At 37.9% G+C, this 13,859-nt stretch overlaps 1 protein-coding gene across 1 annotated transcript in view; it reads left to right on the forward strand.

Annotated features, from left to right (window-relative positions):
• Positions 1 to 8,389, forward strand: part of PTCHD4 (patched domain containing 4) — a 129,879-nt gene extending 121,490 nt beyond the window's left edge. The window contains exon 4 of the transcript XR_014692093.1: positions 8,196 to 8,389. The gene's annotated coding sequence lies outside the window, so the exon portion shown is untranslated. The remainder of the gene's footprint in view (positions 1 to 8,195) is intronic.
• Positions 8,390 to 13,859: the final 5,470 nt, after the last annotated feature.

Here is a 13,859-nt window from a genome sequence, read left to right on the forward strand (position 1 = left end):
GGCTCATCTAGAGGATGGCTCCTGAGAATGTTACCTCAGAGGAATATATAAGCCCCCAAGCTTTCTGTTTTGCAATTCAGCTTAGATCTTTTCTGGAAATGGGAATTACTACACATAAATATTTACAGCAATGTGACACCTTAGACAAAACCTCACATTTGCAATTACTGCATCAGTAAAACTGGAGCTCTAGTTGTTGGATAGTCACACCAACAAGTTAATTTCAAGAACTTGTCATTTACAGAAAAGTGGTGATAAGAAATGGCAATTTATTAAACTCAGTGGCAGCAAACAATCAATTGAAAACAAAAACAAAATCAAAAACAAAAAAAAAAAAACAAAAAAAAAAAAAAAAAAAAAAAAAAAACACTTTGAACAGTCTCCATCCATCAACACTTCTATTTGAGAACCAGGTATTACACAGCATGGAAAATAGGATCTGAGTGCTTGTTCTTGGTTATTTTCCTTTTAGATTGCTACATTGCTCCAGGCAGAAGTGAGGTTACCCTGTAGAAATCATGAGGCTTACTTCTTGAAAAATGTTATTTCCTTGTCTTCTTTCAAGCTGTGTACATTCTCAGCCTCCCCATTTCTCTAATATAATGTGTGTGACTGTAGGAACATCTTTACCTAATTCTTTCTACATTCTAGGTTATATTCCATTCATCTGGGCTAATCTCCATGCATTTGGATTTTCCAGCTAATTACTTTACTCTATTTGTATCATTAGTTTTATTGTTGCTGTTTTTAAGAGGCTTTTCCTGCCTAATTTCCAGATTTTTTGTTTTCCTGAAACGCCAAATTATAGAAGGCTGCAGACCTCTTGTACTTATAATGCCTAATTTCTGAAACTATTCTGTTTTCTCATTAGTACTCCTAGAAAACAACATTTAAAAGCTGTATTTCTCTTCTTGATGCCCTGTAGCAAAAATAAGTTTTCCACAAATACAAATTTCCACATGCAGGGAATTTGGAAGGTACTCCTGTAATTTTAAATACTGAATAAAAAAGACAGAGGACTTGATTCCATGAGGAATCTGTTCCCCTAGATGTAATACTATGTCAACATACTTTCAGTGTCCTGTTACCTTCTCAGATCACATCAGACTCTGCAACAGAGCCATAATCTCAGAGCCATCATAGCTGATCCTGCTTGCAGAAAACACTGGCTTTTTCTTGCCCAAGTACTGTGTAAGGACAAGACTCGATGAACAAAAGGGACTGTCTGATTTGTCCTTCTAATGTTCAGACACCATTAATTGATCAGAATAAAAAGAAAAAGGTCAAGTGTCTTAGAAAGACTGCTCCTGAAATAAGAAAATGTTTTCTGAGAAAACTCAAGTGCCAAATTCATCTCCCTTTGTGTAAACTGCAGTCTGTTGCCCTCCAAAGAGACAGTCATCTTCATCTGCCCTTCAACATCATATTTGCAGACTCTTGTCAGTTTAAGATGAGGAGTACGGTCAGGCCATCTGCCTCTGGCCTCTTGCAAATCACCCTGTTGTGTGTCACTCAGTTACTTCTATATGACAACCATTAATCTACATATTTATCTAAACTGTATTTTTCATAAAAGCACTCAGGTCTGAACTAAAGACATCAAGGAATGACGAATCTATTCCTTTCCTCCACATTTTATTCCAGCTCTTAGTTGAGATCAATGCTTACAACATATTATCCTGTTGTCTATAAGGATGTATTTGTATACTCCAAGATGATTCTCCTCTGAAACATCTGTTGGACACAGTAATTGGCCTTCTTGTTACAACGACTTTGCTCTGGGATGGAGGAAGAGTGCTCATGCTGAACAAGCTGCTCATTACCACCCTATATTAAAGTTAACAGACAGCTGCTACTACTTACACCGCTCGTGTATCTTGATGTCTCTCTACACTTCAGTGAAGAGGCAGCTCAACCTTGCCCATGAAGGTTGGCCAGGTTATGTGGCCAGTCTGCTCCATGAAGAGTGGATGAAGAGTGTTGTGTTCACAATCCCAAAAGGCATTAGAAACTCTTCCTTGGGCTTTGTGGGCATTGCAGCAAGCTCCAAGAGCAGAAACTGTTCAGAGGAACCTTTCAAATATCTACTAGGAACTGACTTTATTTGGATTTTATCACAGATTACTAGTGATAGTAGGGTAGGCATCCTAAAGGAGCTAATGTTAATAGTTACATCATTGTTAAATGTGGATATCTCAATTCAGCATTCAATGCCACCTTGAAAACCAGTTGGTTTGAACGAATGCAGTCTTCACTGTGTTATGCCTCTAAATTTACTGATGCTTTCTTTCTTCTGGCATACACATGGTACATATTAGCAGCACAGGATGAAATAAATCCTTTCATGATAGGTAAAGAAATCTTTATTCAGAAAGTATCTTTCCTTTCTTAAGCTTGAGATACTGTATTTTTTTCTTCTGGCAGCACTGATATGCCAAGTATGTTCCTCTTATTAATACAAATATTGGAGGTGTCACACTCTCCTATCTTTTTCTGAACTTGACCTTGGAAAAGGACTAGGTTTGTTTGGTATATGGGAACAGAAAAACACTCTGTCCTCCCCCTGCTTCTCCACTACGTCCTTCTCAGTCAGTTGCCATCTTTTAACAAGCAGAAGAGATTTACATGGAGGTAAGCAAATATAATAAACTGATTTATTTGAAGATAAATTGCACTTTTTTTTTTTTTTGGAAGCTTTCAAGAACAGTTCTTCATAAGACAGCCACAGTCACATTTTATTTCTATCTGAAATATTATTATTTCCATTGTTGTGTCTTTCAACATTTACCCAAGTGAAAAAATAAAAATAAAAAATGCTACTTAGGCATATAAACAGACTTGCAATACTTAGCAAAATATATGAGCTATTACACATACACATACACACACAGAGGAAAAAAAAAAAAAAAAAAAAAAAAAAAAAAAAAAGATTGGAAGCAACTTTTCCAAAATGAGACTATAATGTAATAAAAACATTATCTTGGCTTGTGTCTACACAGAAAATAAGAAAATTAATGAAACATGACAAGTTAGTACTAAGAGAATTGTATAGGGGAAAGGAAAAATGAAGGTGTGTCTAAAGAATACAAACTTTATTAAAAGGCCATTTTAACTACGAAAATTTATGGTTTGCCTTCTTATCTCAGTGGTCCCTCTATGAAGGTACTCCCCATGCCAAAACTGAGATCAGTCAGATGTCCACTAAACTTTTTTTCTTCAAAATGTCTTAACCACCATTATACGCCCATTGTATTTCCAGAACGGGGTATCCCTGTTTCAAATAGCAGAGCTTAATGCATACCTGAAAGCATCCTCGTCATTGAAGTTGGCAGTAATAAACATGGCAGGATCAGGATGTATTCCCAGAAGGGCTCTGAGAGTACTTAATCTAAGTCACCATATACCTACCTACACAGAAACAAAACTGTTACTTGATAATGTCTCTTTCTATTCAACCGCCTGGGTTAAAAAAAAAAAAAAAAAAAAAATTCTTTCTGTTGTTTTCCAGTGAGATACAGCTTTTCTGTAAATAGGCAGGCTGTTTTCTTGCCTCTGTTCCTTCAGGTCTTGAAGCAAAAACTCTGGGAGTTACGGGCTCTGATTGTAGCACCAAAAGTGGGTGAAGTTTACAATGTTCAACAAGACTTTTATTAGGCTGTACCTTGCCTTAGTGCCATACAATCCTTTCCACCATTCATCCCAGCAGAATTCCTGGAGGAATTTTCCTTTTGCTTTAACCCAATCCCTTTCTACAGATAGAAGAGGAATAAGTTACGAAAAAAATAAAAAATTTATAGTTACCCACTTAGCCAATGGACTGTCTAGCAATACACAATTTAAACTGACACTGAATTTGAGAGAAACCTTTGGAAAGGCCATTCCTTCATCAGATGGAGACAATGACAGCCAATAGAGAAGTAGAAGTGTCAGAGGGCAGCCAGAATATGTGCGCTGCAGGTATTTCTGCTTGCCTGAGCTGCCTTTGAGAGTTATGGTGAACTTGGAAGAGAGAGTGCGGCCATGAAGCTGTCCCACCCTTCAAGTTGTGCACAGGGAAAGCACAGAACAGACATAAAACAGCTTGTTATACTTATGTTTTTGTTCAGCAGAGTTCAGTCAAAGTATTTCAATTGTTATACATGTATTTCCAATGTATGTTTTGTACTCTGAGGTGTCTCTAGTCATGGGTTGCCACAGAAGTGGTACACAGGTAGAAAAGAAGTGGGTAGTGAGTTTGCGGTTCTTGAACACTCACCAGTGCCCCAGTGGTGAACCATGATGATGGAGAGCTCAGGGTGACCACTGGGCAAGCAACTGCATTTCATTCTTTGCAGCCTCAAGTCCAGGTCAACGTGTCACAGAGGTTGACATCATCTTTTTCCCACTTTCTTTCCCAACCGTTACATGGGTCATTGTGTGCTCAGAGATGACTGTGATGTATTAGAGCATTAATGCTAGCTAATTTCTATGTAAAATTCTATATGGCTAAAATCCAGTGTATATTTTGTGCCTTCTGGAAGACTGCGTTGAATAAGAAATAAACAGGGGTAGAAAATTTCAAAGCTTCAGCTTCAAGCCCTGTTTTATTTAAAGCTGGCAGTTTTATCTCTGCATCATTCATTATGCCTTTATTCCACTTCATTTACGTAAACACCAATGAGGCTTCAAAGAGAAAACTTTTGTTTTTCCATTATCCTTAGGTCTATCTTAATGCAAGTGTGATACAGAGCAATAAATTGCTTTCAGCTAAAGTATCATTTTCTTCTTTTTTTTTTCTTCTCTCTCTTTTTTTTCCTTCTGATTTTCTTCTTTCTATATCATTAATTCATGTTGGTATGTGATATAAGCACAAAACCACATCCTGTGGCTACCAGTTCATACAAAATCCTAAACACCTTTCCAGACACTTCACTAAGGAATGTTAAAACCCACAGAACTGTGCCAGGATAATTCTAAGTATTGTAAGATTGATCTCCTTTTAAATGAATGAATCCCTTTTTAAAAAGTTTTTCCATCAGCATGGTAAGAAAGGCATTGTCCTAGGAAATAATTTTAACAAAGATTGATTTCATAGTTTAAGGTACTTGGCCATGAGACTGATTTCAGTGAAGAAGAAATTCGGAGACATAGAAACAGTGACTCACGTCCATATCAAAAAAAGTTTGCACATGATTTTGGAACTGCTCTTTCAGAGATACAGACTAGTTTCTTGGACAAGAATCCTGATTTTACAGAGGTAACATTTAGAGTGATGGGGAGAAAGTAAGAATATTTCTTGGAAAGATAGGGATGTGAGTCTTAATTTCTACTTCTCAGTCTCTTCAAAGGACAACTCAATTTGGTTAAACAATTAAATAGCAATTGAGACAGAGAAAAATAGAGAAACTAACTGCACAGACATATGGTCTTTGAAAAACAACAGATCCTGATTAAAGTCCCTGTTCCTAATGGGAGGGAAGAGACACTTGAATCTTCGTCTTCCACATGCTCTGTGTGCATGCTACACTACTTGCTATTCCGGATCTCAAGAAAAGTTTTCAGAGGTCTTGAAAGTCCTCCTTATCTTTCTGTACAAAATCCAATTTAGAAAAGGGTCAAATTTTAAGAAGTAATACTCCAGAAGAATTAGATCAGTGAGTGAGCCATTTCAAACTCTGTCCAATTTAATCATCTTCCTCTCTGATTTTTTTGTTCTACTTGACAGTCAAAAGTAAAGAAATAGAAGGAAGGAAGGAAGGAAGGAAGGAAGGAAGGAAGGAAGGAAGGAAGGAAGGAAGGAAGGAAGGAAGGAAGGAAGGAAGGAAGGAAGGAAGGAAGGAAGGAAGGAAGGAAGGAAGGAAGGAAGGAAGGAAGGAAGGAAGGAAGGAAGGAAGGAAGAAAAAGATGAAAGTGTGTGATCATTTTGAAATATCCTAAAAAGGGATTGTCTTCCTTAAGGTGAATGGCCATCTTTCTCGAACACAAGGTTTGTAAAATGTATCTAGCCTTCAGCACTCCACTGTCTTTTCCAACCAGTGAATCTTTGGGGAAATGTCAGTGAAACTACAGAAGTATTCACATGAACTTGTTTTCCTGTTACCCAACAATTTTATGAGAAGCTCTCTGGCCTGCCCAGACTGCCGTGTACTGCAGGGACTACAGCTCCTGCCAAGTTGGGAGAGCTCTCATGTAAAGAAGTTTTTAAAAATTCAGGGTTGGTCCAAAATGCCATCTCTGTGAGACCTAGGGTTGTTCCAGTACCACATCAGAGAAATACTCATGATTCAGAGGGGTTTATTCCTGAGAATCGAACTCAGATAAAGAAAGATCCTTAATCTAATAAAATATTCATACCGATATTTTATATCGAGATTTAAATCCCTGATTGAGTTAGCTGCACCCCTTGTTGTTTTAATATCCACACATTTTATGTGCTTCAAAACTTCTTTTTTTTTAATAATCCTTATTAAATTCTTCTTTTATTTTCAGCTAGATTACAGAAAAAGCTTACTATAAACAGAAAGCTCCTCACTAATCTCCAAATCTCCATGGAAAGTGCATCTGTTATGGTGCTCTCTCTGATCTTATAGCTTTTCTAATGATCTTATAAAAATTGTTTTTGCTCATAATTTCTCCTTTTTTTTCTTAAAAAAAAAAAAAAAACTATTGTTTCTTTTTCAGTATATCAGGGTAGCAGATATGAACTAAAGGAAAACCATTCTTTAATTCTGACTTTAATGAAAGCTATAGAAATAACCTACGGTTCACTCAGAGAACTATTTTTATTACATTTTTAAGCATGACCTTCAAAAAAAGACAAAACACCTTCTTCAGTGCCTTGAAATTCCTGCAGATGGATTGAAACCTGCATCAATGAAATCAAAGCTTAGCGCTCCCAGTTGCAGAGGACCCATGCAATGCAGGGAGGAGCACCCCTCCCAAAGACATTAAAACAAGTCTGTTTAAGCAGATTTGAACATTTTCTCAGATAGCCTGCTTTATGTCACCTCTGTGGGACCAGACCCTGCCAGGCAGAACTCCTGTGGTTCCTACAGAAAAGCCACTTTGTACCTTGCTTTTGTATGATCAGAGAGCAGCACCTCTGCACAATCAGCCAGCAGCCCCAAATCTGCTGCAGGATGAGTGCCCCCTGCCATTTAATGATGTGCCTCTAGGACAACGCACATTCTTTCATTTGCCTCAAGCCTGCTGTTTTATGCTGGACATTATATTTGGTTCCTTCCCACTTCTTTGCCCTGAAAAAAAAAAAATCAAAATTGTAAATTCCTTCCTTTGCCCCTTTCTGTGCTATTTGTGATCCATACCACATTCCAGCAGACTTCTTCTTCTATGTTGAGTCCATTTAACCTGTCATTGTACAGGAGCTGCTACATATTTTGTAACAGTGTTTTTCTGTCCTTCACTGATTCTGTTCCTTTTCCACAGTTTCTCCTGAGGCAGGGCACTTGGCGCTGCAAACACAGAGTGCAGATGATGTGCCAGGACTTACACAGCAGCATGGCACTGTTTTCTACTTTATTTTCTTTGCCTACAGTTCCTCCCATTGCATTTTTGGCTGTAGCTGAGCTCACTGTGGGGGCAGAACAAGAAGAGATTGAAACACTGCCACATCCATTCAAAAACACCTAGCATTCAATTTTGCACTTCTGTCAACTCTTTATCAGTGACTGTAGTGATAGGACAGGAGTGATGCTTTTAAACTAAAAGAGGGTAGGTTTAGATTCGATATAAGGAGGTAATTCTTTACTGTGAGGGTGGCAAGGCACTGGAACAGGCTGCCCTGAGAAGCTGTGGATTCCCCATCCCTGGCAGTGCCCAAGGCCAGGTTGGATGGGGCTGGGGGCAGACTGGGTTGGTGGGAGGTGTCCCTTCCTATGGCAGAGAGCTGGACCTAGATGGGCTTTAAGGTTCCTTCCAGCACAACCCATTCTATGATTCTGTGATTCTATGATTCTATGATTCTATGATTCTACAGCCTCTGAGCCTTGGCTGGATAGGTTAACAGACAAATTATTGCTAAGGGGGAGAGGATAAGCATGGGTGGAAAAGCTCCCAAGGGCTATTGAGCCTTTCCTTGCCCCATCACTTTACCTCTTTCAGTAATGCCTAGCAAGTTTTTTTGTCATGCATTGTCTGTCATGTTAACAGTAAAAAATGAAAATGAACAACACTGAGTTCTTTCCTTTTCTCTCCAGAGCTGGACTTGTCTACTTGTGCCACCCAGAAAACCCCTTCCAGCCATTGGAGTCCAACCTCAGCATTGCTGTTGCTCCAGAGAGGCTCCAGTTGCATTTTCCTGCATACTTTCGTCCTCCACCTCCCATGGAAGTTGGGCTCAACCCCACCTCACCCCAAAAACACTGCAGCATGCTGGGGACATTGCACAAGAGCCAGGACAGCCCAACTGCAGAGCACAGGGCAGGAGGACCAGCTCCAGGTAGAGTTTCTGGGCTCTCCTTTGCAACTATGTATTTGAGCCACCAGTCTTTGCACAGAACACTACCAGTAAGAGAGAGTGCATCCCACTAAAAAGTCTCAATAGGGAACAGCAAATTAAAAAACAGGCCAGGTAGCACTCCATTGGACCAGGATGGCCAAAGCGTTGTACATTCTGAAGCCTGATTTGTAGGATCCCTTAACCAGAGCTGCCCACTGTCTCCTGGGCTCATGAGGGCGGGGGGGAAGAGGTGAAGACAGGGTTTTGTTCTTTAAAGAATTCTTTCAATCAGAGTGGCAGAGACGAATATAAATCTCAGGTTTTGGGTGCTTCTCATCATGCCAAAATAGGCTTCACCCTCTTCCTGTATCCACTCAAGTCATAGCAAAGCTCTATAGACAGACTCATAGGAGACACACTTGCACTGGAAGGGCACCACACAGCCTTGATGTAAAAAGTTACAACTTCATAACCAAAACCCAGAGACAAAACATGTAACAACATCAATCCATTCTCCTGCTTTATTTGAAAGAGCATTCAGATAACAAAGTGTGGATGATAAAGTCTACTTGTGATGCCATCAATCTGGCTGTGTGTTTAGATGAATAAAAAAGGGAGAGAAAAATGAAAATAACCAATCTGTTTTTTCAGTACAATGACAGCAAGGCGTCCCCTGTTAAGTACAGCCAGTATGCTGGGTTATTTACTGCTTCATAACATAGTATAATACATTAACGACATATTAACTCATCAACACCACTTGAGAAGTTACATAAAATGTTATTTACAGGTTCACTACATGACTCTCCTCTTACAATGTTCTAGGATGTTGCACTGACACACAACACATTTAAAACATTTACAGACAATAGTAATTGAATTTCATACTGTGAATTACAAGGCTGTAGCAGTTTATGAATGCTCCCACCATTCTTACCTCTGAGGCTCATTAATAATCATACTCAAGTTTTCCAAGACTCTTTGAGCTCCAGCATACAGAAAAATGCAGAAATAAATATTTTAGAAAGTTATGTATTTCTTAATTTTGTACAAGAGTATAGAACTTTGAATGTTGCTTGCAATACAAACATGTTATTATGGGCAGTTCTGCCGCATGATCCAGTAGGCCATTGGGTTAAATGCTTTTTTTTTTTTTTTTTTTTTTTGATATAATGAAGCAGAACATGGAAGTAGCTGAAATCAGCATCAGGAACAACACAGCCTTCAGCCTTTCTTTTCTTTATGCTAATGGCCAAGTAAAATGCTTACTGTAATTGGTACCTCCTCTCAGCAACAGAGATTATGGTAGCTCAGGGCCTAGATATTGAAGAGCTGGAGAAATAACCCCTAGATAGGTAGATACATCTGGCATTTCTTTTGTCGGGTATGTTTCCATAAAGCTGGGCTGTCCATTGGTTATACTGGAATTGCTTCTGGTTTGTTTCATTTATAAGCAAGAGGGAAGCCCAGCCTTTGCCTACTTTCCCTCCTCCCTGTGGACCCAGGTGCTTTATCACACTTCTTGTAAAACAGCTGCAACTCCATCAAGGCTGGTAAGGCCACTACAGTGGAATACATGCAAGACAAATAGGAAAGGCAAGACCATTTCTTACTTTAGAAACACTGGAAATAGGTATAGACCCTGACTTCTAAGGATGTGCATAACTGTTTTCAGCAGGAAGGAATCTAACCCCCTAAACAGAGAAGGAGAAAGCTATCTAATATGTGCCTGTGGTTTCTTACTCTAGAATAAAGCATAAGTCAGTATCATGACATTAAAGGCAAATACGGTTCTGACAAACTGAAACAAACTGAAACAGAAAATATAACACATACACTAAAAACTACATTGAATTAATCTCTTAACAGGACATACCTCCTTAGAATATAATAGAATGGTTTGGGTTGGTTTCATTTAGTTCCAACCCCCTCTCCCCCAACATAGGCAGGGACAGCTTATTAGATCAGGTTGCTGAAAGCCTTATACGACCTGGCCTTGAACACTTCAAGGAAGGGGGCATCCATGGCTTCTCTGGGCAACCTGTTCCAGTGCCTCACAGTGAAGAATTTCTTCCATATGTCTTCATCAGTAGTAGGAATTTCTTTGTAAACAATGAATACGTCTAAGCTTTGAGATGACATTGGAATTTCAGCTATTTCGGATCAGTATCTCTAAAAGTCTACTGACATCTTTGTAAATTTAACTTTATCGGAAATACAATTTCTAAGAATGAAAATCACAATCCACTAGCAAATGTTTTTCTAAAGGTAATTTCTCATGTAATTTCCCTGAGGTTATTTGGTATACTTTACTTTAATCATTCTTAGGTTGCAGATGTATTATCATATTTTCAAAATCTTGATTGCATAACTGAAAATAGTTTTTTTCCAAGGAATTACTGATATAACAGCAGAATATGCATCATTTTAATTTGGCTTGAACTGCAAATGTTTCAAAATGATACTTCTCTAAAAAAAATCATCTAATAACTGAGAAAGCAAAGCTATTGCTTCCATTACAAAGCTTTACTTGGCATCCATATATGCCACTGCATTGCACCAACTTTGGACTTCGAAACCACTTCATTAAACATGGAGTTTCATCATATAATGGACCTTTTTAAACTCTTTTCAGTGTAATAACAGTCTTTAAAATTTAGCCATCATTATGATGGGGTCAGCACACATTTCCCTACCAATACAGACATGTCTTAATATAAGATAGTATCAACCTTTAAATTAGGATTTTATTTATTTATTTTTTTTTTCAGAAAATAAAATAGCAGATATTGGGAATAAAAATTACTATTTAGAAATATTTCCAGTTGTAAATCATTTCTGCTAGTAGATCAGCTAATCTGTTCATGCATATCTGGCAAATCATGACCTAACTTCTCCCTTTGAGATCTCTTCCAAAACCTGATTGCTCCTCTAGTTCAGAAGGTCTCATCACAGCTTTTCCTGCTTTAGCTTCCAGATTTGATTTCTCATTCTATCACCTTCAGAGACTGTGAATAATTCCCTTCCTTCATTTACATTATTATTGCCTTAAAGCTATTTATAGACTGATATAATTTACTATCAGACTTTTTCTCTCCTAGGCTACTTAACCCTGTCTTCTTCTCTTCTTAGGTTCAGTTGCTTATACATGATTACTATTTTCTTTCTTTCTTTCTTTCTTTCTTTTTTCCCTACTAATTTGTTGTAAATCTTTCATAGGATCATAGAATGTGTTGGGTTGGAAGGGACCCACAAGGATCATCGTTTCCAACTCCCAGCTCCACACAGGACCACCCAAAAATACGCCTGAAAACATTGTCCAAATGGTTCTTGAACTCCAGCAGGCTTGGTGCCATCGCCACTCCCTGGGGAGTCTGCACAACCAACCTCTTTAGCTTTGAGACCACAACTGTAGGAAGCCAGATGAGTTCTTCTCAACACACCAAACAATTTAAAATAATGCTTGTAATCCAAGATAAAGGATGTTCAGATCCTTTAGAGGAACACTTTTAGGTTTTGCAAATTGCAACCATGAATGCAACTTTATTTACGTTTTGCAAGATTGGTGCAGAAAGAGCAAGACTTTCACACCAGTCTCTGGTTTTGAGAAGCAAAGCCTCTCTGTGGTCCCTTTTAGAAACTGGGAAGATTGAGAAGAAATTCTCAATCTTACAGATTGAGAAGCTTGATGTAATGTAAACATTATTGATCATTTAAAATGCATTGTATACCACATGCTCTGTCCACTGTCTATCATTGTAATATGTATTCTGTGCTACAATAAGGTTTTGGTCAGAGCACTCATACGTTTACTTGGTATTTCATATATATGTTTGTCATTTTACACAAAGGTTAAGAGATCTACTCCCCAAATTCCCTTTAGGTGCTACATCCAAAATATAGGCTAAGTGTCTATCATACTGACATGGGAAATCTTATAAATCTGAACTGTTTACTAGCATATTTCATCCATATGTTGCACAAGTTATCTGTTGAGATGGTGAATGTTCCTCTTAGAATAGATCTCTATAGAATAGAATGGGTGGTAGGTTTTTTTTCTTTACCCACTTGTGGCATGAAACTATAATCATTGTCCGATGAAGGCTGATTATACATAATTAGTGAAGAATCCTTTAAGTTCAGAAATAATGAAAACCTGAAACCCTGTAACCAAACCTTATATTTCAAAAGATTTTGTTCTGACTTCTAAATCCAATAGCCATTTCTTGAGCTACAAATTAATATGGAGGAATAACTGGAGCAGTGATCATGCCAGGCAATTACAAAATCATCCAAATCTCCATCTACCAAATAAGGGGTAATATGAGTCATCCTGAAAACCAAAACAAGCATAGAAATAACAGAAATTGAAAAGTCAGTATGGGATGTACAATGGCTTAAGAATACATGTAAACATGGTCATGATAATAAAGGCCTCTTCCCTTCTTTGCAATGCTCTAAACTCAGCAATAGCACTCCAGAAACTCTAGTTTCATGTGTTCTTCCTTGAGGTTGAAGAACTACAAAGATTTGTGGTGCTAGGCAAGATGCAGATGCAGAGGACACCAACCAATCATTCATCTTAGGAGAGAGGAGGGAGAAAAATGGGTGTTCCGGTGAACATTATTTATTAAGAGCTTCAAACCATGAAGCATGAGTCATCTGGGAACACTATGAGCTGGGAAATGTAGCTAAAAAGATGTCAAAGCAACTTCCCTGAGGGATGCACATTGAAGTGTCTGAAAGGTCCATGGTGGGAAGAAGAAGTAGAATAATGAGAATGAAGTGGATAATGTAGCATTATAGAAGAACTAGGTGCCTGCTCATTTAAGAGAAATTCGGATTTGTTCTCACAACTAAGATCACCCTGCACACTGGAGGTGTAACATTGTCCAAAAGACATTGTCAATACACCATTGTCCAATAGAAAAGTTCTGCCAAATAATATAATTCATTGACATTGCACCTGTCAATTCATTAATGATATTCCCTTCATACAAAGATTCACCAATTTGCTCTTTCCCTTTGGATGTCACAAAACCAAAGATCTTCTGGCTGGGATATTTTGCTGTAGGCCATAAATCTTGGTGGTTTTTGTTGTTGTGGTTATGGTTGTTTTTTTTTGTTTGTTTTGTTTTGTTTTGTTTTGTTTAGGAAAAAAATTGTTTGTTTGTTTTTTTCCCTATTTTTAGTCATTATTACTACAGGTGTAGAAAGAAATTTTATTGTGGTTCCTTTTATCTGCATGGACAAATACTTTGTAAAATCTTCAGGTTTACAACCACAACTTTCATTTTTAGTGTTTTACTTTTTCCAATTTTTTTTCTACCTTAACAGTTTGCTTAATTCCTCTATTTCAAGTATCAACACTTTTCCAGCATTATAAATCTTGACAGCTACTTCTGTGTTATCAACAGATTTC

This window comes from Aythya ferina, assembly GCF_964211825.1.
Source record: "Aythya ferina genome assembly, chromosome: 3".
NCBI lineage: Eukaryota > Metazoa > Chordata > Aves > Anseriformes > Anatidae > Aythya > Aythya ferina.